This window comes from Penaeus monodon, chromosome 11, assembly GCF_015228065.2.
Source record: "Penaeus monodon isolate SGIC_2016 chromosome 11, NSTDA_Pmon_1, whole genome shotgun sequence".
Lineage (NCBI taxonomy): Eukaryota > Metazoa > Arthropoda > Malacostraca > Decapoda > Penaeidae > Penaeus > Penaeus monodon.
The window spans coordinates 2,920,687-2,946,429 of record NC_051396.1 but is presented as its reverse complement, the minus strand read 5'-3'; the positions used below and the strand labels follow the sequence as shown (position 1 = coordinate 2,946,429).

General features: G+C 32.8%; 1 protein-coding gene and 1 long non-coding RNA gene across 2 annotated transcripts in view; both read left to right on the top strand.

Moving 5' to 3' along the window:
- The window catches only part of LOC119578666 (E3 ubiquitin-protein ligase PPP1R11-like), a 62,218-nt gene that overhangs the window by 5,918 nt on the left and 30,557 nt on the right, over positions 1 to 25,743 (top strand). The window lies entirely within an intron of this gene.
- LOC119578668 overlaps positions 24,201 to 25,743 on the top strand; it is a 12,384-nt gene continuing 10,841 nt past the window's right edge. The window contains exon 1 of the long non-coding RNA XR_005229203.1: positions 24,201 to 24,211. This is a non-coding gene — a long non-coding RNA (uncharacterized LOC119578668). The remainder of the gene's footprint in view (positions 24,212 to 25,743) is intronic.

Here is a 25,743-nt window from a genome sequence, read left to right as displayed (position 1 = left end):
CCCCTCCCCCCTCCCTCTCCCTCCCCCCCCCCCCCCTCCCTCCCCTCCCCCCCCCCTCCCCCCCCCTCCCCCCTCTCCCTTCTCTCTCTCTCTCTTTTTTCTTCCCTTATATTAGTCAAAAGTTAAAAGATAATTTATTAAAATTTGGGCCCTCAGTGAAATGAAATCCATTATGTTGCCGCTCCCATGAAAGAAGAAGAAATTGAAAAAACCCGGAAAAAACTTTTTTCCCAAGGCTTTGGGGAAATTTGATCAGTAACACTTTCACCATCTTTTCGGTGGGGGGGAGCATTTCCCAGGGGAGGGTAAAATCATAGGGACATGAAGCTCCACTCGTGAAGTATACCGTTCTCTCAGTTAAATAGACAGAATTTGCTCTTGGTTCAGGGGTCCACTTGGAAGTTCAGCGCAGTGGGGGGAAATCGCGGTCTTCAACATAGAGAGTAAGGGAGGCTTTCGATTCGCAGATGCAAATGCTTTTATGTTTGATTGGGTGATAAGTGGCAAAAACTTTGACAGAAAAAAAAAAAAAAGTGTGTGTGTTTTTTTTAAAAAGTTGGGAGAGCAGGTGGTGTTTTTGTATATATATATTATATATATATATATTATATATATAATATATTTATATATATAATATTATATATATATTATTATTAATATATATATATAATTTGGTGGTGTGTGTGTGTGTGATTTCTTCTCTCTTCTCTTCTTCTTCTTTTCTTCTTCTTCTTCTTCTTTTTCTTCTTCTTTTCTTCGTTTCTTCTTTGGAGTTTGTTAAGATTTTATTCATAGTAGGATTTTCAATGCTGATGATATTGTCTCGGTTGTGTGGTTGGGGGAAAGTGATTGCTTTTCCTTTTTTAGAAAAGGAAATGTTGAATTGGAGAATTTTTAGTGGGAAGATAAATCAGTAATAGAAATGTAGTTATGATAATTATTATGTGGATGTAGGGTTGTCGAGGGTAAAAATTTGATGTATTGTTATCAATACATAATATATAATAAAATATATATATATATAATATATATTTATATATATATATATAAAAAATTAATAATATATGTGTGTGTGTGTGTGTGGGGTTGTGTGTGTGTGTGTGTGTATTTATTTTGTATGATGTTTATATATTTATATATATTATATATATAAAATTTTTAATATATATATATATATATATATATATATATATATATATTTATATAAAAATTTTTTTTTTTTTTTTTTTTTTTTTTTTTTTTTTTTTTTTTTTTTTTTTTTTCCCCACAAAATTTGTAGGTGAAAAAGAAAATTTAGATTAAAGGTGATAATGCTTTTTGATTATATTTTTTTTGTGAGTGGAAAAGATTTTTTTTTATATATTTTTGCTTTTGCCAAAATTTTGGTATTTATAACTGTTTTTTAACTGGATAAATACTTAAAACTTTTGATAAGGGAGAATGTATTCTCATAGAATTTTAGGGAAATTGATATTTTTGTATCATAAGCAGAAAGGTTTTGTCACTACTTCCTAATATAAAAGAAAAAAGGGGGGAAAATCCCCGGGAAACCCTAGGAAAATGTTTTCCCCCAAACTTAACCCCATGGGTGGTGTTCACTGCATGGTGATGTAAGCGAGGGTGTGGTAGCCTAGATAGTTTTAAAGTGCTTGATCCCTTTCTCGTTGCGCTTCCACCCTGCTAGCCCAGTGCGAAAAAGGGAGCGTTCCGCATAAGTCTCCCCTGCCAGGTCCAGCCCTCCTCTTTAAACTTCAACAGTGCCTCCCGTGGCCACCCTGGGTAACGGGACCTTGCGGTCCCAGGCTAACTGGGGGGGACCCCGGAGCAGAGGGGCCCCAGAGGTACGGAGTTATGGCCCCCCGCGTGTGGACACCTCTGGCTTCGTACCAACTCCTCCCCCCCTAGCCACCCGGGGGAAAGGGGCGGCTCGGGGGAGGGGGGCCTTTGCCAGTCCCTCCCCCCCCCAAAGACCCTTGGAAACGCTTTTTAAAGGGAAATGCGGGGGGGAGGGGTTTGTCCCTCCCACCCGAAATAAGGCGGGCTGTGGGTCCGCTGGGAGGGCAATGTCGGGGTGCAGGTTTGGAACGGGGTTTTACTCGTCCCGCCCCCCCCGGCATGCCCCAACCCACCATGAAGTTTGGGGGGGAAAACCCCTAAACCCCACGGTGGATAGGGGGTCCCCAGCCTGCCGCCCCCTTTTTACTGGGGCTGTTTGGGGGGGGCGGCGAGGGGCGTGCCCCGGGATGACCCCCCCAGGTTTAACCTCAGGCGTGTTTCCCCGGGTAGGCGCTTGGAAATCCGCCTTGGGGCGGGATGAGGGGTTTCCCTCTGTTCGCGGGAATTGAAGCGACTGGGAGTTGAGGGGGCTGCCCTCTCAGGGGTGAGAAGACCTGGTAGGGGCACGATCAGTGTGGGTGTTACACCTCTACTGGTTGCCGCAGCGTGGTCACCACCCCAGGGTGTGCAAGCCATCTCGTCAACTACAGCCTGGGTAGTCGAGGGGGGACCCGGGTTGTGAGCGTTTTCATGGCATTGGACTGAAGCTGTTTTTGGGCTTCATTCTTTATTGCTGATACCTCCTACCTTCAAAAAACCCGATGTAAAAGAGGCGTTCTACGCCAAACTCGCACTGTGGCAGACGATTCCCCGGGGACATTCGCATTGTTTCGGGGCGACTTCAATGCGGTACCCGGCTGGGGCCGAGCGGGCTAAAAATGTCTGTCGGGCCCCATGGCTCGGGAGCCGATCCCAGCAGCGAGAATACCTCCTTTCCGGGATTTTCTAGGCCCCAAAAATGAGGATCTCTGGCTCCGGGTCCCAGCGCTCCAACTCGCTTTGGGATTTGGGGTACACGATGGGGGGTACAGGGGCCCAAAGGAGAGGACCACATTCTTGTCGCCGCGATGGGGGGACCCTAAAACTGGGGGGTTTTCCCGGGAGTGCTAATTTTCTGTGGCCCGACCATAGGCTCTTGGGGCTACCCTGCGGGTCCACTTAAAAAACCCCCGTCCCCCCAGGGGCCACCCAAAGGGGTTTTTTATTTTGGACAACAAAGGGGAGGAGGAGTGTCCCCGGGGTTCGCCACGGCGTCTTACCGTTCTCAGAAACCAAATGACGGATCCGTTGCTCTGTGGGAGTCCTTCAAGCGCTAACACTGAACGCTCTGGAGTCCTTGGCGTCCCCAAGACAAGGCAAAATACCATCTCCCTGGAGACATTAAGGCCACTGAACGTGTCGCAAGGCTGGGCTGAATGGGAATCTAGTCTTGGTCGTTCCATGGTGCGTAGGGTGGGACACTGCTGAAAGGGCAAGGAAAACAATCAGGAATTGCTGAGGGGGGTCGAGGCCTTTCTTGGTAAATGACCTTCGCCCTGCCTACCAAAACCCCCAGAAAAATGAACCCTAAGCCCCCCCCCCCACAGATGACTGGTCCGATCAGGGGTGGACGGATCATCTGATCATGTTTGGGGGTTTGTGAACTTTGGGGTGAGTATTTTGAAAAGTTGTACCGGTGGACCTCCAACAGTTGCTTGGGTGCAAGCGATGTCCCCCAGTGCCTGTGCCGGGCCCACCCATCAGCGAGGAAACCCCCTACCCTAACAGGGTTAGGTGGCGATTTCCAAACTGAAGAGTGGGAAAAACTGCAGGGTATGTGTATCCCGCTGAATCTAAAGGGTGGGGGGGAAACCCATGGCTCGGGGGGCCCGCATACAGTCCGACGCCATTTTGGGAGTCGGTACCATTCCCCCTGACCCGCTGAGGGGCGTGGTCCTCCCTCTCTGGAAGGGGAAAGGGATCGATGGGACTGTACAACTACCTGGCATTTCATGCTCAGCAACCGGCAAGTTCTCGCTCACATTCTTTGAAACGGATCCCAACCACCTCCGAGGCACCAGAAAAAGGAGCAGTCGGATTTACTCCTGGGAAATCCACAAAAGCCGGGACTAGCCTTGAGTAATTGTGGAACGCCGTCGTGAGTTTGGTCGGGTTGCTTTTCAGCCTACATCGACCTCAAAAGGCTTTTACTCGTGCATCGGGATCGCTAGGGAGATCCTGAGGTCAGGGGGAAATTCCGAAGATTTTTTGGCCTATAGCAAGCCTCTATACTGGTATGAAAATGCTGTAAGTTGGTGGGGGATGCGAAATTTTCCCCGTTAATTAGGGGTGAGGCAAGGGTGTGCCCTTTCCCCACACTTTTCAAAACTTGTATGGAGGATAAGGGCAGAGCACTAGCAAAAATCAGTACGGGGTAAAACTAGGCAATATTAAGGTCTCGGACCCCTTTATTTTCCCGACGATGGCCATCCTTCTGAGTCCCTTTTCACTTGTGGCGGCTCTTTAGCATTTTGGGAATGAGGCGAAACCCCTGGCCCGAGGTCTCCCGGACCCAAAACCAAGATTCAGGCCTTTTGGGGGGGCCTTTTAGGGGAACCCCTTCAGTCATCCATCTTTCGGGAGACTTAAATACAGAAAGTTTTTTCATACCTTGGTAGCGTATCCATATCTCTGGGTTGTCAGACCAGGAAGCTAAGGATTGGTCTGGCAACAGGACCGAATCGCAAAAGGCGTTTGGGGGAAACGGTACCTATGCAGAAAGGGCCAAGCTGCGTGCTTCAAGCCCCTTTATACTTCCCGTTTTTTCTTATGGAACGAAACCTGGACCATCCAGTGCCCTTTGGAGTCTCGCCTTGGGGCCTTTTTTAACAAGTCCCCTTTGGGATCATGGGGGACAGTTGGGAGGACCAAATGTCCAACGCGGTTACACCGTGAACGGGGATGGGACCTGTTACTTCATATCCGGGATCGCCAAATCAGGCTATATGGCCCCTAGCTCGCCTCCCTATGGAGACCCTCCCACCAGGTTTTTCTCCTGCGAGACAACCCCGGGGGAGGAACCTGTGGCGTCCTAGGAGATCATGGTTGGGCGCTCGACGAGACTTCGTGGGAACTAAGATGGGCCGTGTGCCTGCCTGGGGACTCGCCCGAGGGATCCTCGTGGGTGAAGCGAAGGGTGATCGGCCCTGCGCCCCCGTCGCGTTAGCCCCTTGATGATGATGATGAATCCCCCAAGAACCAATATTCTGTTGTCTGTGCACTTGTCTCATGAAAGCCCAGGGAAACCCGGGAAAAATTTTTTACCTGATTAACAAACAAAACCGATAATTCTGTTGTGTGTGTGTGTGTGTGTGTGTGTGTGTGTGTGTGTGTGAGAGAGACTCATGCATGCAAGGGCCAGTGTGTATGCATGAACTGAATTTTAACCCCAATTTCTTTCTCATATTTTTTTTGTTCCCCCCCAACCCTTTCTGCCATTTCCAGGGTAATGGTAACCTTACTGCTATTCCCATTTTTAAATTTTCGGAGACTTCCTGAGGTAGGGACTTAAAAGCCATATGACTTTTTTCGGTACTTGGTAAAAGCCAATACCCCCTTCCGGGGAGTTGCTTTGGCTGCTCATTTGGTTACAGAAGAAACAAGTAGAAGTTTACTTACTCATCTGTATATGAATTTTTATTTTGAACCGTTTTTATATACATATTTTGAATGCTTTTATACTATTACGTGTAACGGGTTTGTTTCAGAAGCTGACAGAAAAGATTGTCATTTTTTTTTGTTTCTGTAGTATGGGTTTGATTTTCATTTTGTAATTTTTTATTTGCCCTTTTGTAACAATTTTGAAACAGTTTATTTTTGGGCCCATGAATATTGATCTTGCTTTTATTCCCGGTTTCAAGGGGTTTTTGGTTAAAAAAGCTAAACAAAGAATAGTTCGGAACACAAGCCATCATCAGTCGTGTACAAAGTTCTAAATAGAAATGCCTAAGCTTCGCACCAAATTTTTGGGCAAATTGCCCATACCCGATACCCAAAGATCTTTCGAAGCTCCTAGAGAAGGAAAAAAAAGCCCCAGAGAGTGCAGAGGTATGTTTCATCGTATTTTAATCTATTTAACAGAAGGGGATATTTGTGAGCCAAATACTATGATTTTTTTTTTAATTTTGGTGTTTTAAGGGTCCACAAGGCCCCCTTACTAGTTATACTTATTACCCTTTTTTTGGGTTTTTCCCTTTTTTTATATCATCTTTCCCTTTTAGTATTCTTAATAGACATTTAAAAATCATAAATCGTGATAATGAAAATAACAGAACATGTAATATGTTTAGAAAATGAACAACTTTTTTCCTAAAAAAATTAAAGGAGGGGGGTAATAAGGTGGTCGGGTTTATATTGATAATTGTTTTCCCTGTCTGGCTAAGCGCTTTGGAGACGTCTCTTTTTAAACCCAAAAGATTCACAAAAAAAATTACAGTAGAGTGTCAGTATTCCAGCAACTGTTAATTGTCGGGTTTTTTTATTTGTTTCTGAGATGCTTTTCGTAGCAAAAATTCAAGGTAATTTAAAATGTCTGTTTTCAACTGTACTCAAGACTCTCAAGGAAATTTAGTTTCCCCATGAGAGAAAAAAACACACCAGAAAAAAAGGGGATTTTAAGAATAAAAATATTCCTTGGGTTTGGTTTCTATATAAGATATATAAATATGTATGTAGTGTATTGTAATATATTTTTATTATATATACTATACTATTAATTTTATTATTAATTAAATAATATAAATAATATAAATTAAATATATAAAATATATAATTTATATATATATATATATATATTGTTGTGTGTGTAATGTTATATGTTATTATATTATTTTTTTATTAATATATATATAAAATATAAAAATATATAATATATATATATATAAAAATTTTAATTAATATAGTATTGTGGTGTATATGTAAAATGTGTATATATAATATATATATTAATAAATATAATTATAATATATTATAATTTTGTTGGTGTGTGTGTTGTGGGTTTTGTGTGTGTGTGTGTGGTGTTGTGATTAACATATATAATTTTATATATTAAATATATAATTATATATAATATATAATATATAATATATATTTTATATAAATTTATAATCTTATATATATAAAAATATAAATTTTTATATATATATATTAAATATATATATATATATAATATATTAATATATATATATATATATTTAGGGAGAGGAGAGAGAGAAAAGAGAAGAGGAGAGAGGGAATTTCATATCCCATGGGGCCTATATTATGTATGTATTATTGGATATATTTTTATTATATATACTAACATATTTTATTATTTTATTATATATATAATATAAAATTAATAATTATAAAATTATATATAAATTTTATATATATATATATAATATGAAAATATATATATATTATATAGATATAGATATAGTATAATTAAAATATATATATATATTATTATATATATATATATATATATTATATATATTTTATATATATATTTAGTGGTTTTTGTGTGTGCCCGGATAAAAAAAGACACAATGATTCCCAAAAAAAAAAAAAAAAAAAAAAAAAAAAAAAAAAAAAAAAAAAAAAAAAAAAAAAAAACAACAGCAACAAAAACAACAAAAAACAACAACAACAAACAACAACAACAACAACAACCGCACTCCCCGGGAAAAGGAACTGGACCCTCCCACTACTCACCCCAAGAGCATCACAACATGAAAACTATTAAGATCATGCGGGACCAGGGCGGCTCAAATGCCTACCGTAAAAGAAAAATTATATATATAATTTTAAAATATATATATATCTATATATATTTTATATATATATATAAAATATTATATATATATATATATATATATAATATATATATACATATATATTATATAAAATTATATATATATATATAAAATTATAAATATATTATATATATATTATTTTACAATACATATACATTTACAAACAACACAATAACTCATCCCTACAAACCATATATATATTAAAGAGACCCAAAGTATAAAATTGTATACCAAAACCCCAAGTGGGAAAACGGGAAAAATTAATAAGATACTGCAAGCTTGAAATCAGAGAAATCCTAAAAAGGTGACCGTTAAAAATAGCATGTTAAAACTGTTAGAAATGCTCTGAAGTTTGGTGAAGGTAAAATCAGCTTTTTTTTGTGAATTTAGAAGTGACCCAAATACAAATCCTTGCCCCATCCCTTTAACTTTGCATGGATGGATACCGTATTAAACCCCTCATCCAAGAAAGTGGGGGGCAAACGGGGTAATTTTAAGTCTGATCTACTTCCGGGGATTTTGCATCCGTCTGAGTCTGAGACAAAGTGTTATTTAATGCATTTTTTAGTGAGGCAGGGCTCTTGTTTAAGGTGTCTTGGTCCAAGACAAGTAAGGGAGGGCTGGGAGAGTTTTCTGGGAAAACCCGCTTGCTTGACTATCCTGCGGGGACATCAAACTCATGAAAGCTTTGTAATTTAGTAATATTTCAGACCCTTTGGGGATTCAGACCCAAAAATCCACATTCGCATTTCCGGGAACAGATTCATCACTAGAAGATTTGAGATGCCCGCACTTTTAGAAAGACCAAATAGTCCCTCTTCAGGGCCTTATTTTTTGGTTTTTGCTGTATGGAGCAAAAAAGGGGTTTATTCTTTCCTTTGGGGGTCAATTCTTTTATTTCTCATACAATCAATATTTTCAACTTAGCTATAAAACTATCTGGCGACTTTTGAGAAATAGTCCCGCTCATAGGTTTTTTTGTCTCCCCCAGGACAAACCGACTCATCCCGAGGGCAAGGGTTTTTACATTTCATTTAACTTCCTGTTCAAAAAAAATTTCTCATGAATCACCTGGGCCTTTTGGGATGGGGTAATAACCCCAGATATTTTTTTTTGGGTTTCTTCTCAAACACATCCTACAACCCCTATTAGAAAGATTCTGGGACCTAAAAATTTCCCCTTTAGGGTTTTTTGTCCCAAAAAATCATAATAAGACAACACTCGTGAATATACAGGGGTCAGTAATTTCCCTTTATGAAATGCATGGCCCCACAAATTGGACCTGGACTTTTTGGGGGGAAATCTTCGCACTTTTACCCAAAACGAAGAAATTTTTTTTGGAAAAAAAAATGCTCTATGGTCGAGAAAAGAGTAAAGGGAAGCAGTTGCTGCTTTCTGAGGAGCTGTTGCGGGTTTGTATATTGGGGAACTCAAAACTTATCATGGTGAACAAAAATGCTCAATAACCATGATAAAAAAATAAAAAAATGCGTTTATTAAAGCCTAAAAAAAAAATCTCAAAATTTTGTAACTTTTTTTTTTTCCCCATAATAGGAGCTACCCCCAAATTTTTTCCCTCTTGCAGATGTCTTTTAAATAGAGAATTATTTCCCCTGCAGACACGTATTTGATTCATTTTTTTAGACGGACTAATAAATTAGTATTCCCACCCTATTTCACTCTTGTCCTTGATTTTCAGGGTTTTGGAGAGAGGCAACCCCCCTTTCACCGGGGGCTGAGCGTGCACCCGGGATCCATAAAAAGAACAGAGCCCCAGGCCCTTTTAATTCACAGGACCATCCCATACGAGTCCCCTCCTTACACCCGGGATACAGAGAGTCTGAAAAGGTGATTTTGAGTGTGGTTGCTTATTAAACCCCCTAAGTTCTTCCCCTTTTTTTTTTTTGTTTTCTTTTCTTTTTCTGTTTTTTTTTTTTTTCTTTTTTTTTTTTTTAATGTTCTCCTGTTTTTTCTTTTTTTCTTCTTTTCTTCTTCCTCTTTCCCCCTTTTTTTTCCCTTCTTCTTCTTTCCTTTTTTTTGCCTCATCTCATAAATTCCTCTGATTTTCATATTTTCTTTTTTATCTTCTCTTGATTTTCTTCTTTTTCTTTCCCTCCTTCTTGTTTTAATTTGGGTTGTGATGTTTAAATTTTAGTCATGTCTATGGCGCTGATTTTTAATTTTTTTTTAAGTTCTAATTTTTCAAAAATCACTTACAGCAGTTTTATTCTTAAAAAAATTTTGGGGAGGAAAAAAGCAAAATCTGTTGTATAAAATTCTTTGGGAGGGTTTTCCATGACTTTGGAATAGTATTTTTTTGAGCTTGTTACAAAATATTTATGTTGAATTTCATGTTGTATTTAAAGATAAAGAAGAGTCAAATTTTTATGAAATTTACAAGGGTTTCGTGCAAGGGAAAATTTCTTTTCCGATAAAATGTTATTAAGATTTAAAGTCTTGAAATTTTTCTGAAATGTGATAAAAAGACCATCAGCAAAGAAACTAATTAACATATATATTTTTTTAGGATGCTTTTTTTTTGAACATTTTTTTTTCTTGGATAAAAAACACATTGTAGGACAAAAATACGTTTCAGTATTCTATAGTCAGTAGTCTAATGTTTCCGCTTTTTTTCATTTATGATCCACCCATCCAAATTTCTCATCGCCCGTTATGGTCCCGTCCCAGTTTTTTTTTTGTAACCTTTTCACCCCTTTCCTGTTTTTTTCCCTTTTGTCCCCTTTTCTGTCCTTTCTCAGTTTCCCTGTCAGCCAGGTTTTTAATTTCCCAATGTAAACCCTTTATCCGTTATCTATTTAATTTTTTCCCCCAAAGCCGTTCTCTCTCCTGTCCCACACCCCTTGTGCAGCTCACGTACCCCAGTTTACCTTTTCAGCTACTTCCCCTGTCCCGTTCCAGTTTACCTTGTCACCACTCTTATCCCAATTTACCCCCCCCGTCACTCTGTCCGCCTGCCCCAAATTTACTCCCTTATGTGATATGGAAAAAAGCAAAGCAGAAATTTTTACTATCATCCCGCAAACACTCCCCCCCTCCCCCTGATGTTTTCCCTCATTTTGGAAAAATGTTTTTCTAGTCTATACTTACAACTGTGCGCCAGTTTATGTTATGTTAAAAGCATTTACTGAAAAGGGACTAATGCACGGGTAAATTATGTATTTAGGGGCTAAAATTCGCATTAATTCGTGTGTTGCAGGGCACCAATAGAAGGGCGTAGCAGAAACCCAAACATTTCCTTAAGCCTCTAATTAAACAGAATCTTAGGTGATGTGAGTGTCCTATTATGAAAAAAAAAAAAAAAGGGAACAGGGGCAAAGTCATGTGTATCTGTTTAAAAAGTTGTCATGAGTGCAAAAGAATGTTTAAAACCCACTGAGAGTGTCAAGAGACGGGAATTTTTTCTTTGGACAACAATTGGACACTCGCTTCGGACAATCATCCATCTTTGCATATTTTTCAGAGGATTTTCACATATTCCTCAATGTAAATCTAATCCTTAAATTGAAATTTGTGGTTAAAGAAAAACCTTGTGAAATTCCCATTAGTCTTTCACCTTTGATATTCCTCTTTTCCCCCTCTTCCCCTTTTTTACCCTTTTCCCGCCTTTTTTTTCTCCTTTTTTTATTATAAATTTTTATTTTTCCCCCCTTTGCTCTTCCTTCTTAATCCCCCTTTAAGTTTCCCCCCCGTTTTATATATGATATTATTTTTTTTCACAAAAAATCTCTCTGTTTTAAATATGCGGAGGACATGGAAGGGAGCGACCCAAAAAAATCGAAAACGAAGAGGTGGAACTCGAATGGGCAGACGATGGGGGGTTCTTCCCCCCATTCTTTACCCAGGACAGGGAAAAGTTTCTGATTTTTACCACGGATCGAAAATTATTCGCCCCATAGATAGGGGTTGCCTTAGGGTCCCCAAAAAATGCCAGACATAAAGAGATTTTTTTTTATTTTTTAAATACAAGGATGACTTGGTTGATGATTTTGCTCCCAAAAAACCTGAAGGATGATTTGTAAACCAAAAATAAAAAAGATGTGTCTGTTTTCGTTCTGTGTTCATAGAATGAGAGAAAGAGAATTTACACTTATTTTTTTTTTTTTTTTCTTTTTTCCCCAGGTTTCAAGGGTAAAAAAGTTTTTTCAATACCCACCCTTTTTTGACATTGGGGCCGGGCTGGGGGAAAGGGTACAAGCAGGGAACTGGAGAGAGAACTCAGAAATTTTGGGGTTTTCCAAAAAACCAAACTGGTAAAATATTATAATATATAATATATATATATTATATATAATATATATATAATAATTTTATATATATATAAAAATATATATAATAAATATATCTATATATATCTATTAATATATCAATATAATTCTATTATTATATCTATATAAATTTTCAATATCTATATATATATCTATACTATATATCATATTATTATCTTATCTATATTCTATATATTATATCTTACTATATCTTTTCTATACAACTTCTATCTATCATCATCTATCTATATATAATTAAATAAAAATATATTATATTTTTTAATATATTATATTATTATATATATATAAATATCATATACACACACACACACAACACAAAATTATTATATATATAATTATTAATATATATATATTTTATATATAAAAAAATTATTATATATATATATAATAATATATAAGTGTGTAATGTTATGTATTATAATATATATATAATATTATATTAATATATATATATATAATATATTATATTTATATATTATAATATACATATACACACAACACACACACTATATATATATAAATAATTTTATATAATATTATATATATAATAATATATTTATAATATTAATATAAAATAATATTTTATATATATAAATGTGTGTATATGTATATGTATATATATTATATTATAATATATAATATATATATATTATATATATATTATATCTATTATATATATATTATAAATATACATACTTTGGGTTTGTGTGTGTGTGTTTTTGTGTGTGTGTGTGTGTGTGTGTGTGTGTGTGTTTTATATTTTATTAATATATATATTATATTTTAATATATATATATTAATATATATATATATATATATATATATATAATATATAATATATATATATTAAATTATATATATATATATTATTATAATATATATATTATATATATTATTTATATATGTATTATGTATTTAGAAAAGGGTGTATGAGAATAATTATTCACAATACAAGAGATAATTTGGACTGGTTTCGATGATATCAGAAAAAGCTTATTTCTGACAAAAATATAACAAACCGCTCAGATACACTCTTGTTTGTGAAGATATTCATTATCATTCCCCCTTTTCTAATTTGTAAAAATGAAAAAGGTTCATGTATATGTATTTTTATGTTTTGTAGTGATGTGTAGGGGTATGGTATGTGTATTTATGGATGTGTAGTGTGTATATTATATATATATATTATATATATTATATATATTATAAAATTATTAATTTATAATATATATATATATATATATTTTAATATAAATATAACATTATATCATATAATTTTTAAAAATTATATACATAAAATATTTATATTATATTATATATATATATATATATAATATATAATATATATTATATTATATATATATATATATATATATATATTTTATATATATATATATTATTAGTATATTTTTTTTTTTTTCTCTCTCCTTTTTTTTTTTCTTTCTTTTCTTTTTTTTTTTCTTTTCTTTTCTTTTTTTTTTTTTTTTCTTTTTTTTTTCTTCTTCTTCTTTTTCTTCTTCCTCTTCTTTTCTTCTTTTTTTTTCTCTTTTCTTTTTTCTTTTTTTATGATTTTTTCTACCATTAACCTTTTTATATGTCATCTCCCTGGCAATTTTCTTTTCCAGTTAATTCTCTTATAATCTTTTACTTATACTTTCTCTTTTTCTCCCATTTATTTATTTTCTTTATTTATTTATTTATTTATTATTATATATATATGTATATATTTGTTTGTTTGTTTGTTTTTTCATCATTGATATGTTACATATATTCTTTTTCATTACAATGAACATTCCTCTCCAGGCTAGACTATGAATCTGTGGCAGACAAAATTTGACACCTTGATCACCTGATGACTTGATGGGCACATCATTGGCATGGCCTCTCGCCAGACCCAAGTGAGTTGCCCTGCTCCCCGGGTGGCATTTATTGACAGTTTTGCGCTGGCCTGGGGGTTTTTAAAAGTAAAGTTTTATTGTTTAAGTTTTCCTATTTTTAATAGCCTTTCTGTGGTTTTATATCTTTTTTAAAGTTTTCAGTGATTTTTATTATTTTTTTAATACTTTCATTGGCTACTTTTGATTTTTATGTGTCATGAATGGAATTCAAGTAATTGGTGTGGGGGGCATTTTTCTTTAAAGGGTTTGGGGTTTCAGTTTCCCGATTTAATCTCTTGTAAAATTCAGTGATCACACCCCAAATTATCCCTTATGCAAGCTGAGCTAATTAGATTAAGGGAAGAGTGAAAGATGAGAAAAATTCAGATTTTGAGGTCTAAGGGTTTTTAAAATTTTTTCTTTTTTTTCAGTTTTTCCGGGAAATCCCATAATTTTTTAGTTCAGATGTTTAGATGATAATTTTTGAACCTAACCCCTACAGCAGGGAGTCGGATCAACACTGGAGACTTACTTCATTTTGTTTTCCTTCCGGTTTTTTATTCTGCTTGAAATACTTTCATCCTCTTTTGAGGAATTTTCCTCTTATTAATAGAATATATTAAATAAGAGAAAAATACATTGCAAAAAAAAATATGTTTTATTCCAACCCCTACTTTTTTTTGGGGGGTCATACTTCCCAGTTTTATTTTTGACATAAAAATCCTATTGATTAGTGCAGAGACAGAATGAAATGCTTTGACCTCCAGTGATATCATAACCATAGTGTACATACTCTGGTCTAATTTGACAAATTTATGTAAAAAATTTTTTGGGTACAAGTACAGAACTTCTACATATTAAATCCTGATTTTACACTAAGATTATGAACCTTGCTCAAAAAGCCTTCCAAATGATAAGGTCTGTTCACATAATACCCTAGAATTTCCCGATAGAAGCTGCACCCCCATAGGCAAACATGTTCCGGGGGGGTTTTGGGGATAAAAAACTAAGTAACTGCCCTTTTCTAATGGGCTTAATTAGGTATAATGATGCTGCCAGGTCAAGTCCTAATTCATGTTATGTTTTGGAATTAGTAGTCCAGTCTGTAACTTTCGGATTGTAAGTCTTTTATGTTCATGTATTTTGATGTGTGCATTTGAACTGCACACATTTATAAGATGGAAAACAGTTTTTGGCATTTCTTTATAGTGAAATCTATCTGTTATCATTTAACTGGGAAAGGTTTGTTGGGGGAACGTTTTGAAAGGCTGATAAGGGTCAGTGTCAAAGTATATTAGGTTCAGAGCTAACACACTTTCTTACACCTTTGCTTAGAATTCCATGGGAAACAGTTTTTAAAATTTGCTAGTTTTCTTTTATATAGTATCATTCAACTGTCTGGGAATCTTGATGCAAGTAAAATATATTACAGAACACGAAGATGAAATAAAAGGTGTTGCATGTAATCTTTGTGGACTTGTCCTAGCTTATGAAAAGCCTGTGTATGTTTTAGCGGAAAATTTTCAGTATCTTGATTTTTTTTTTAAAAGGGAGACCTTTATGAGGCTAAAGATTAGCCTTAAACTGCATTTAGTTTTCATAGTTTTCATGGTAGGGAAGATATAGCCTTGCATGCACTTTCTTTCGAAATTGTTTTAACACTTTTATTATTAGATGATAATTTCTGAAGATATTTTACCATATAGCTGGGTTTGACTTTGCCTGTAAGCTGATAAAAAAGGTTGAAAAACTTTTCCCTTGGTAAAGGAAGTGGATTTATTTTTTTTTTTTTTTTCTTTCTGCGGGAAATAAAGTTGTTTTATTTTTTGGTAAACCCTGTGAAAATTACTGTTAACTCATTGCTGCTGGGATCTCACGTACATATATGGCATGTCCATTGTGATTGATCCATAAGTTAGTCAATTACTAGTCCTAACCTTTCCCCTAATTTTACCCTTTTCTTTGTTCTGTAGATTTTTTTTTTTTAAGTATTTTTGACAAATTATATAATAATGTTTAATGATAAAAATAACAATATCAATATTAATATTGATAGAAAAATTAAATCTGAAAATTAATGGAAAGAGGAAATCAGATGAGGTCACATAGACGTTTTTGTTGTCTCTGTGGTGGCTGAGCACTCCAGGAGCCCCTGTAAATAAATTTACAAAAAAAAGTTACCCTGGACTTTCGCGTTCACGTGCAATGTCAATTCCATTTAAAAGACTTGTTTTTTGGGTGAACATGAGAAACTAGATGAGATAATAAATTTATCCTGCCAAAGTCATTTATTTTGGATAAAGCTTTATATATATAATAATATTATATATATTATATATATATATATAAAGCTTTATCCAAAATGAAATGACATTGGCAGGATAAAGCTTATTTATCATCATACTAAGTTTTCATCATGTTCACCCATAAACAAGTCTCTTAATGGAAGTTGACCTATTGTCACTGTGAACGCGTAATGTCCATGGTAGACTTGTTTTGTGAATTATCTTACAGGTGGCTCCTGGAGTGCTAGCCCCAAGAGACAAAAAAAAATCATGTGACCTCATCTGATTTCCTCTTTCCATTAATTTTCAGATTTAATTTTTTCTATCAATATTAATATTGATATTGTTATTCTTATCATTAACATTATTATCATAATGTTGTCAACAATACTTAGAGCAAAAAAAATCTACAGAATCAAAGATAAGGGTAAATATTAGAGGATAGTTAGGACTAGTAATTGACTAACTTATGGATCAATCACAATGGACATGCCATATATGTACGTGAGATCCCAGCAGCAATGATTTTAAAAATTTTTAAAGGGTTTTTACCAAAAAAAAACAATTTTATTTCCAGCAGAAAGAAAGAAAAAAACAATAAATAAATCCTACTTTCCTTTACCAAGGCAAAAGTTTTCAATCACATTATTTATCTAGCTTACAGGCAATGTCCACCTAGCTATCATGTGTAAGTATCTTCAGAAATTATCATCTAATAATAAAAGTGTTAAAACAATTTCGAAAGAAAGTGCATGCAAGGCTATATCTTCCCTACCATGAAAACTATGAAAACTAAATGCAGTTTAAGGCTAATCTTCACCCCAATAAATGTTCCTTATCAAAAATCATGTATACTAATATTTGGGGAAACATCACAGGGTTTCAAAGCTAGGACAAGTCCACAAAGATTACATGCAACACCTTTTATTTCATCTTCGTGTTCTGTAATATATTTTACTTGCATCAAGATTCCCAGACAGTTGAATGATACTATATAAAAGAAAACTAGCAAATTTTAAAAACTGTTTCCCATGGAATTCTAAGCAAAGGTGTAAGAAAGTGTGTTAGCTCTAAACCTAATATACTTTGACACTGACCCTTACGCCCTTTTAAAACGTTTTCCCCCAACAAAACCCTTTCCCCCGTTTAAATGTAACAGATAGATTTTCCCTTTAAAAAAATGCCAAAAAATGTTTTTCCCTCTTATAAATTGTGCAGTTCAAAAGCAACAAATCCCAAAATACATGAACATAAAAGACTTACAATCCGAAAGTTACAGACTGGACTACTAATTCCAAAACATAACATGAATTAGGACTTGACCTGGCAGCATCATTAATACCGTACATCCTAAGTCCATTAGAAAAGGTGCAGTTACATTAGCTTTTTATCCCCAATAAACCCCTGGTAACATGTTTGCACTATGAGGGTGCAGCTTCTATGCTGTGAATTCTGACGGTATTATGTGAACAGACCTTATCACTTGGAAGAGCTTGTGTGAGCAAGAGTTCATAATCTTAGCTGTAAAACTCATATTAATTATGTAGAAGTTCTGATTTGTAAAAAAAATTTATTACTATAATTTTTCAATTGACCAGATAGTCACTTTTATGATTACTGGAGGTCAAAGCATTTCATTCTGTCTCTGCACTAATCAATAGGATTGTTATGTCAAAAATAATACTGGGAAGTATGACCCCCCAAAAAAACGTAGGGTTGGAATAAATCATACTTTTTTCCTGCAATGTATTATCAATCTTATTTAATATATTCTATTCATATAATGTAGGAAATTTCCTCAAATGAGGATGAATGTATTGCAAGCAGAATAAAAAACCGGAAAGGAAAACAAAATGAATGTAAGTCTCCAGCTGTTGATCCAGACTCCCTGCTGTCAGTGGGTTAGGATATCAATATTATCATCTAAACATCTGAACTAAAGAATTACTGGTACTTCCAGAGACATATAACTGAAGAAAAAAGAAAAAAATTTAAAAACCCCTTTCCTCAATATCTGAATTTTTCTCTCTTTCACTTTCCCTCTAATTATATAGCCACTTGCTAAGGGGATAATTGGGTGCTGATCAGCTGAACACTAAGAGATTAAATCAGGCAAACGTGAAACCCAACCACCTTTAAAGAAAAATGACCCCCCACCAAATTAATTGAATTTATATCTGACACATAACATAATATACTCACATGAAAGCTATTAAAAAAAGATAATAAAACTCACATGAAAGCTATTAAAAAAAGATCATAAAACTCACATGAAGGCTATTATAAAACTAGGAAAACTTAAACAATAAATCTTTATCTTCAAAACCACCAGGCCAGCGCATAAACTGCTCAATAAATGCCAGCCTCGGAGCAGGGCAAATCACCTGGGCTGGGGAGAGGCCATGCCCAAAGGGTGCCCCTTTTAAGTCTTCAGGTGATCAAGGTGCAAATTTTTCTCCACAGATTCAAGTCTAGCCTGGAGGGAAGTTCATTGGAATGAAAAAAAAATATGTAAATATCATGAGAAAAAAAAAAAAAAAAAAAATATATAATATATATTAATTAAATAAATAAAAAATAAAAAAAATAAAAAAATGGGGAAAAAAAAGAAAGATAAGTAAAAAATTTAAGAGAAATTAAAGGAAAAAAAATTTCCAGGGGATACATATTAAAAAAAGGGTTTAAAGGTAGAAAAAATCATAAAAAAAAAAAGAAAAGAGAGAAAAAAGAAAAAGAAGAGGAAAAGAAGAAGAAGAAAAAGAAGAAAAAAAAAGAAAAAAAAAAGAAAAAAAAAAGAAAAGAAAAGAAAAGAAAAAAAAAAGAAAAAAAAAAAAAGAGAGAGAGAAAAAAAAAAATTTTACATATATATATATTATAAATATATATATATATATAATATATAATATTTATATATATTATATAATATATTATATATATATATATATATTATATATATATATATTATATATTTGTTTATTATATTATATATTTATAGTAATATTGTAAAATAGTATTTTATATATATATATATTATAATATTTATATTATATATATATATATATATATTTATATTATATATATATTTATATATACACACATACACATACCCCCTAACATACACATACACATACACATACACATACACATACACATACAAAACCTACATAAAAGAACCCTTTTTCATGTTTTACAAAAGTGAAAAGGGGTGAAGGAAAAAAATACTTTACAAAACAAAGATGATCTGAGCGGGTTTTTTATTAATCTTTGTCAGAAATACATGCATTTCTGATATCATCGAAACCAGTCAAATATATCTCTTGTATTGTGAATATATTCATTCTCATACACACCTTTTCTACATACATACATACATATATACATATACATTATATATATATATAATTATATATATATATTTTATATATATATATATATATAATATAATTATAATATTATAATATTTATAATATATTATAAACAAATTTTATTATATATATTAAAATATATATAAAAATATATATATATACACAAAAACACACCCCAAAACACCACACACAACACACACACCCCACACACATGTATGTTTTTTTTATTATATATATATATATATATATAAATATATAATAAAATATTATATATATATATATTTTATAAATTTTAATATACATATAACACATTTTATATATATATATATATATATATATATATATATATATATATTATTATATATCTATATATATATAATATATATAATATATTTATTGTGGTTTGGGGTGTGTGTATATGTATATAATTTTTATATTAATTATTTTTATATTATATATATATATAAAAATATATATATAAAAATATAATATATAATTTCATATACATATACAACCCTTTAAAAATTATATATATATATATAAAAAATTATATATTATTATATAATTTTATATAAATATATATATATTTTAATTTTATGTGTGTGTGTGGTGTGTGTATATGTTATAATATTATTATATATAATATTTTATATATTTTATATATTATATATTATATATATATATATAGATAGAAGATAGATGATAGATAGATATAGAATAGATTAAAAATGATATAGTATAGATATAAGATATATAGATATAAATTAATATAGATATTAGATATAGATATAATATAGAATAGATATATAATATTTTATAAAATTTTTAAGATATTATAGATTATTAGATATTAGATATATAAATATATATAATTAAATTATATTTTATATATATATATAATTATATATATATATATTATTATTTTTATAATATATATATATATAATATTACCATTTGGGTTTTTGGGAAAGCCCTAAATTTCTGAGTTCTCTCTCCATTCCCGGCTTGATTTTTTCCCCGCACCCCGGCCCAATGTCTAAAATGGTGGTATTGAAAATTTTTTTCCTTTTGAAACCTGAGGAAGAAAAAAAAACAAAAAAATATTTTAATTTTCTCTTTCCTTCATTCTATGAACAAGATCAGAAAGACAGCACACTCTTTTATCTTTGGATTACAAATCACCCTTTCAGGTTTTTCTTAGGAGAAAAATCATAACCAAAGTCATCCTTGTATTTAAAACTTTAAAAAAAAAAATCTCTTTATGTCGGGCATTATTTGGGGGACCCTATGCAACACCTATCTATGGGCGAAAAGTTTTCGATCCTGTGGTAAAAATCAGAAACTTGTCCCTGTCCTCGGCTAAGACAGGGGTGGAGAAAAACCCCCCCATCGTCTCCCCTTTCGAGCATTCCCATCCTTTTCGCTTCGATTTTTTGGGTCGCCCCATTTCCATGCCCTCCTGCTAGTATAAACGAGAGATTGTTTGTAAAATAAATGGAATATCATATATGAACTGGGAGAACTGTAAGGGGGATTAAAAGGAAGACAAAGGGGGGAAAATCAAATTATAATAAAAAAGGAAAAAGAGGCGGGAAAAGGTAAAAAGGGGAAGAGAGGGGGGGGGGAAATATCAAAAGAGGAAAAGAATAGACGGGGAAATCTTACAAGGGGTTTTTCTATAACCACAAAGTTTTTTAAAGGGAAATTTTCAGATTTACTCTGAGGAATATGTAAAATCCTCTGAAAAATACAAAGATGGATGATATGTCTCGAAGCGAGTGTCCAATCTGTTGTCCAATGAAAAATTTCCCGTCTCTTGTACATCTCGTGGTTGAAACTTTTTATCCCTCAGACAAATTTTTATTTTAAAAGACTGAATCTGACTTTTCCCTGTACCCTTGTTTTTTTTTTTTTATATATAGGACACTCCACATCACCCAGAGATTCGTTTAAATTAAACCCGTAAGGATACTGTTGGGGTTTCGCTACTGCTTGATGGGTGTCCCTGCAACACACAAATTAATGCAAATTGTTAGCCCTAAAATACATATTTATTTTACCCGGGATTACGTCCCTTTACATAACTGCTTTTAACATAACAGTAGCTGGGTTTCACTTGTAAGTATAGACTAGAAAAGCTTTACCAACCCGAGGGAATTCAGTCAGGAGGGGGGAGGGGGGGTGTTGCAGGATGATATAAATTTACTGCTTTTGCTTTTTTCCATTCACATAAGGGAAAATTGGACAGGGCGGACAGAGTGCGGGGGGTAAATTGGATAAGAGAATTGGTTTTACAAGGTAAACGGAACAGGGCAGAGGAATAGCGAAAAAAGGTAAACTGGGGTACTAGCTGGCACAAGGGGGGAAATGGGACAGGAGGCGAAATGGCTTATGGGGGTAAAAATTAAAAAAGAGAACTGAAAAAGGGTACATTAGGATATATGAACTGGCTGACAGGGGAAACTAAAAGGACAGATAAAGTGACAAAGGGTAAAAGGAAGGTAAAAAGGTTTGCAAAAAAACGGGGACAACACATAAACGGGTCGTGGAGAAAAATTTTGGATGGGGGACTCATAAAAGCTGACAAAATGCGGGAAAATCATTAACTCTGCTCTAGAATACTGAAACTTTTTTTTGTCCTACAATGTGTTTTCTTACCAGAAACATGTTAAAAAATGTTCAACAAAAAAGACCTAAAAAAAATATTTTGTTAACTTATTATTTTGTTATGGTTTTGTTATCAGCATTTCAGAAAATTCTAAGTTTTAACTCTTAAAATTTTATCGGGAAACAAAATTTCTCCCTTGCACAGAACCATTGTAAAATTGCTAACAATTTGACTCTTCTTATATCTTTAAAAATCAACATAAATTCAAAATAAAACTTTTTATAACAAGCTCTAAAAAATCGATTCCAAGTCATGTGAAAAACCCTACCAAGAATATTTTAAACATGATTTGCATTTTTCCCCCAAAAATGTTTTTAAGAATAAAAACTGCTGTAAATGATTTTTTTTTCAAAAATTTGAACATTAAAAAGAATTAAAAATCACGCCATAGACATGACTAAAATTTCATCACAACAAAACTAAACAAGAAGGAAGGCAAGATAAAGAAAAAAATCAAGGAAAAATAAAGAAAAAAATATGATAATACAGAGAATTTTTGCGATGGGCAGAAGAAAAGGGAAAAAAGAAGAAAGAAAAAAAAAGGGGGAAGAGGAAAAAGAAAAAAAAGAAAAGAAAAAAAAAACAGGGAAATATAAAAAAAAAGAAAAAGAAAAAAAAAAAAAAAAAAGAAAAAGAAGAAGAAAACAAGAAAAACAGGGAAAATTAGAGGGTTATAAGCAACACAACTCACAATCACCGTTTCAGACTCTCTGTAGTCCCTGGGGTAAGTGATAGGACTCGTATAATGGGCCCCCGTGAATTAGAAGGCCCGTGGCTCTGTTCCTCTGTTATGGATACCTGGTGCACGCTCACTCCCCTGAAGGGGGTTGCCTCTCTCCTAACCTGCAAATGCAAGGACAAGAGTGAAATGTGGGAATACATGAATTTATTATCCGTCTCAAAAATGAATTAATACCTGTTCGCTGGGGAAAAATATCCTCTATTTAAAAAGACATCTGCAAGAGGAAAAATTTTGGGAATAGCTCCTATTATAGGTTAAAAAAACAAAATTTTACAAAGTTAGAAGTTTTTTTTTTTCAGGCTTTAATAAACTGCTTTTTTTCATTTTGTTATCAGGGTTATTTGAGCTTTTATTTTCACCATGATAAGTTTTTTGGTTTTCCCTAATCATAACAACCAGCAACACTCCCTCAGAAATGCAGCAACTGCTTTCCTTCCTTCTTCTCGACCATAGAGCATTTTTTTTTTCCAAAAAAGCTTCAGTTTTGGATAAATGTGCGAGATTTCCCCTCCAAAATGTCCCCGATCCAATTGTGGGTCATGATTGTCATGAGGGAATTTCTGCACCCATGTATACTTCATGATGTTTGTCTTTTTTATGATTTTTTGGGGCCAAAAAACCCTAAAAGGGGTAAATCTTTCAGGTCCCAAAACATTTCTGAAGATGGTTTTAGGGTGTATGATAAAAATCCCAAAAAAAAGTCATTGTTATTACCCCTGACCAGTGCCCAGGATGACTTCATGAAAAATGTTTTTTTTTTAACGGAAGTTAAATGAAAGTATAAACCTTGCCCTTGGATATCGGGGTCTCGGAGGGACAACACAACCCGATGACGGGATATCTTCTCAAAAGTCTGCCAATGATTTATAGGCTAAGTTTAAATACTTATTGTATGATAATCAAAAATTGATCCCAAAAGGAAAAAATAAAAACCCTGTTTTGCTGCCATCAGCAAACCCAAAATCAAGGACCCGAAAATGGACTTTGGGCCTTCTCTAAAGGCAGGCTTCCAATACTTCTAGTGATAGAAAACTGTGATCCGGCCAAAAGCGAAAGTGGGCTTCTTGGGCTGAATACCCCAAAGGGCCAACATTTACTAAGATCTACAAAGCTCTCATGAGTTTGTGTCCTCACGAGGCATATGTCAAGCAAGCAGGTTTCCCCAGAAAACTCTCCCCCCGCCCCTTATTTCTTGGACCAAGACACCCCTAAAACAAAGCCTCTGCCTCACTTAAATGCATTTAGAAACAAAACTTTGGGCCAACTCGACAGGATAGCAACATCACTGGAAGTCAAGTCAACATAAAATATACCCAGTTTTGCCCCCACTTACTCGGAAAGGGGTTTCAATAGGGTTCCATGCCATCAATGTTAAAGTGATGGTGCAAGGATTTGTTTTTGGGGTCCTTCAAAAATCACAAAAAAAAACTAGATGTCCCTTCACCAAACTTTGACATTTCATTACAATTAAAATGCATTCATACGGTCACCTTTGTTTGGATTTCTCTGGTTACAAGCTTGCGTATCTTATTTAATTTCCTGTTACCCCGCTTTTGGTTTGGATATAAATTTCATATCTTATGGGTCTCTTATATATATAATGGGTATTTGTATGCAGAAGTATATATTGGGAGTTTGTATATAGTATATGTTAGTTATATATTATATTATTATAATTAATTAAATATATATATATATTTTATATATATATAATTATATAATAATATATATATATATATAATATTAATATATATATATAAAAATATATATATATTAAAATATATATTATAATTTTTAATATAAATATATCTCCTTTTTTAAAGGTAGGTTATGCTGAGCCCCCGTGGTCACAGCATGTACTTAATAGTTTCATGTTGTGATGCTCTTGGGGTGGGTAGTGGTAGGGGCCCCAGTTCCTTTCCATGGGGAGTGTCGGGTTGTTTTGTTTTGTTGGTTGTTGGTTGTTGTTGTTTTGTTGTTGTTGCTGTTTTTTTTTTTTTTTTTTTTTTTTTTTTTTTTTTTTTTTTTTTTTTTTTTTTTTTTTTAGTAATCATTCTCTCTATTTTATCCCGGGGACACCACAACACAAATATATAAAATAAAAAAATATAATATAATTTTTTAATATATATATATATAATATATAAAATTTTTATATATTATACTATATCTTATCTATATTATATAAAATATATTTCATATATATATATATATATATAAAATTATATATATATAATTTTATTAATATATATTAAAATTTTATATTATATATTTATATATAAAATGTATATAATATAAATAAAATTTACTATACATACAACATATATATAGGACCCATAGGATATGAAATTGCCTCCTCTCTCTCTCTCTCTCTCTTCTTCTCTCTCCTCTATATATTTTATATATATATATATAATATATATATATATTATATTTAAAATTATATATATATAATAAATTTATATATTTTTTTTTAATATAATATATAAATTTTTATAAATATATATATAATATTTAATATTATATATAATATATAATATATTTATATTATAAAATATTAGTTAATACACACACACACACACACACACAACACACAACCCCACACACCCACCACAAATATAATATATATATAATTAAAATTTATATATATATATATAAAAATATATATTTTATAGTCATAAAATATATATAATATAATATATAATATATTATTATATTTTATATATTAAATATATATATATTTATTATTTATATTATTTTATTAATAAATATAATTAAAAATGTATGTATATATAATATAAATATTATACATTACACATACATTTAAA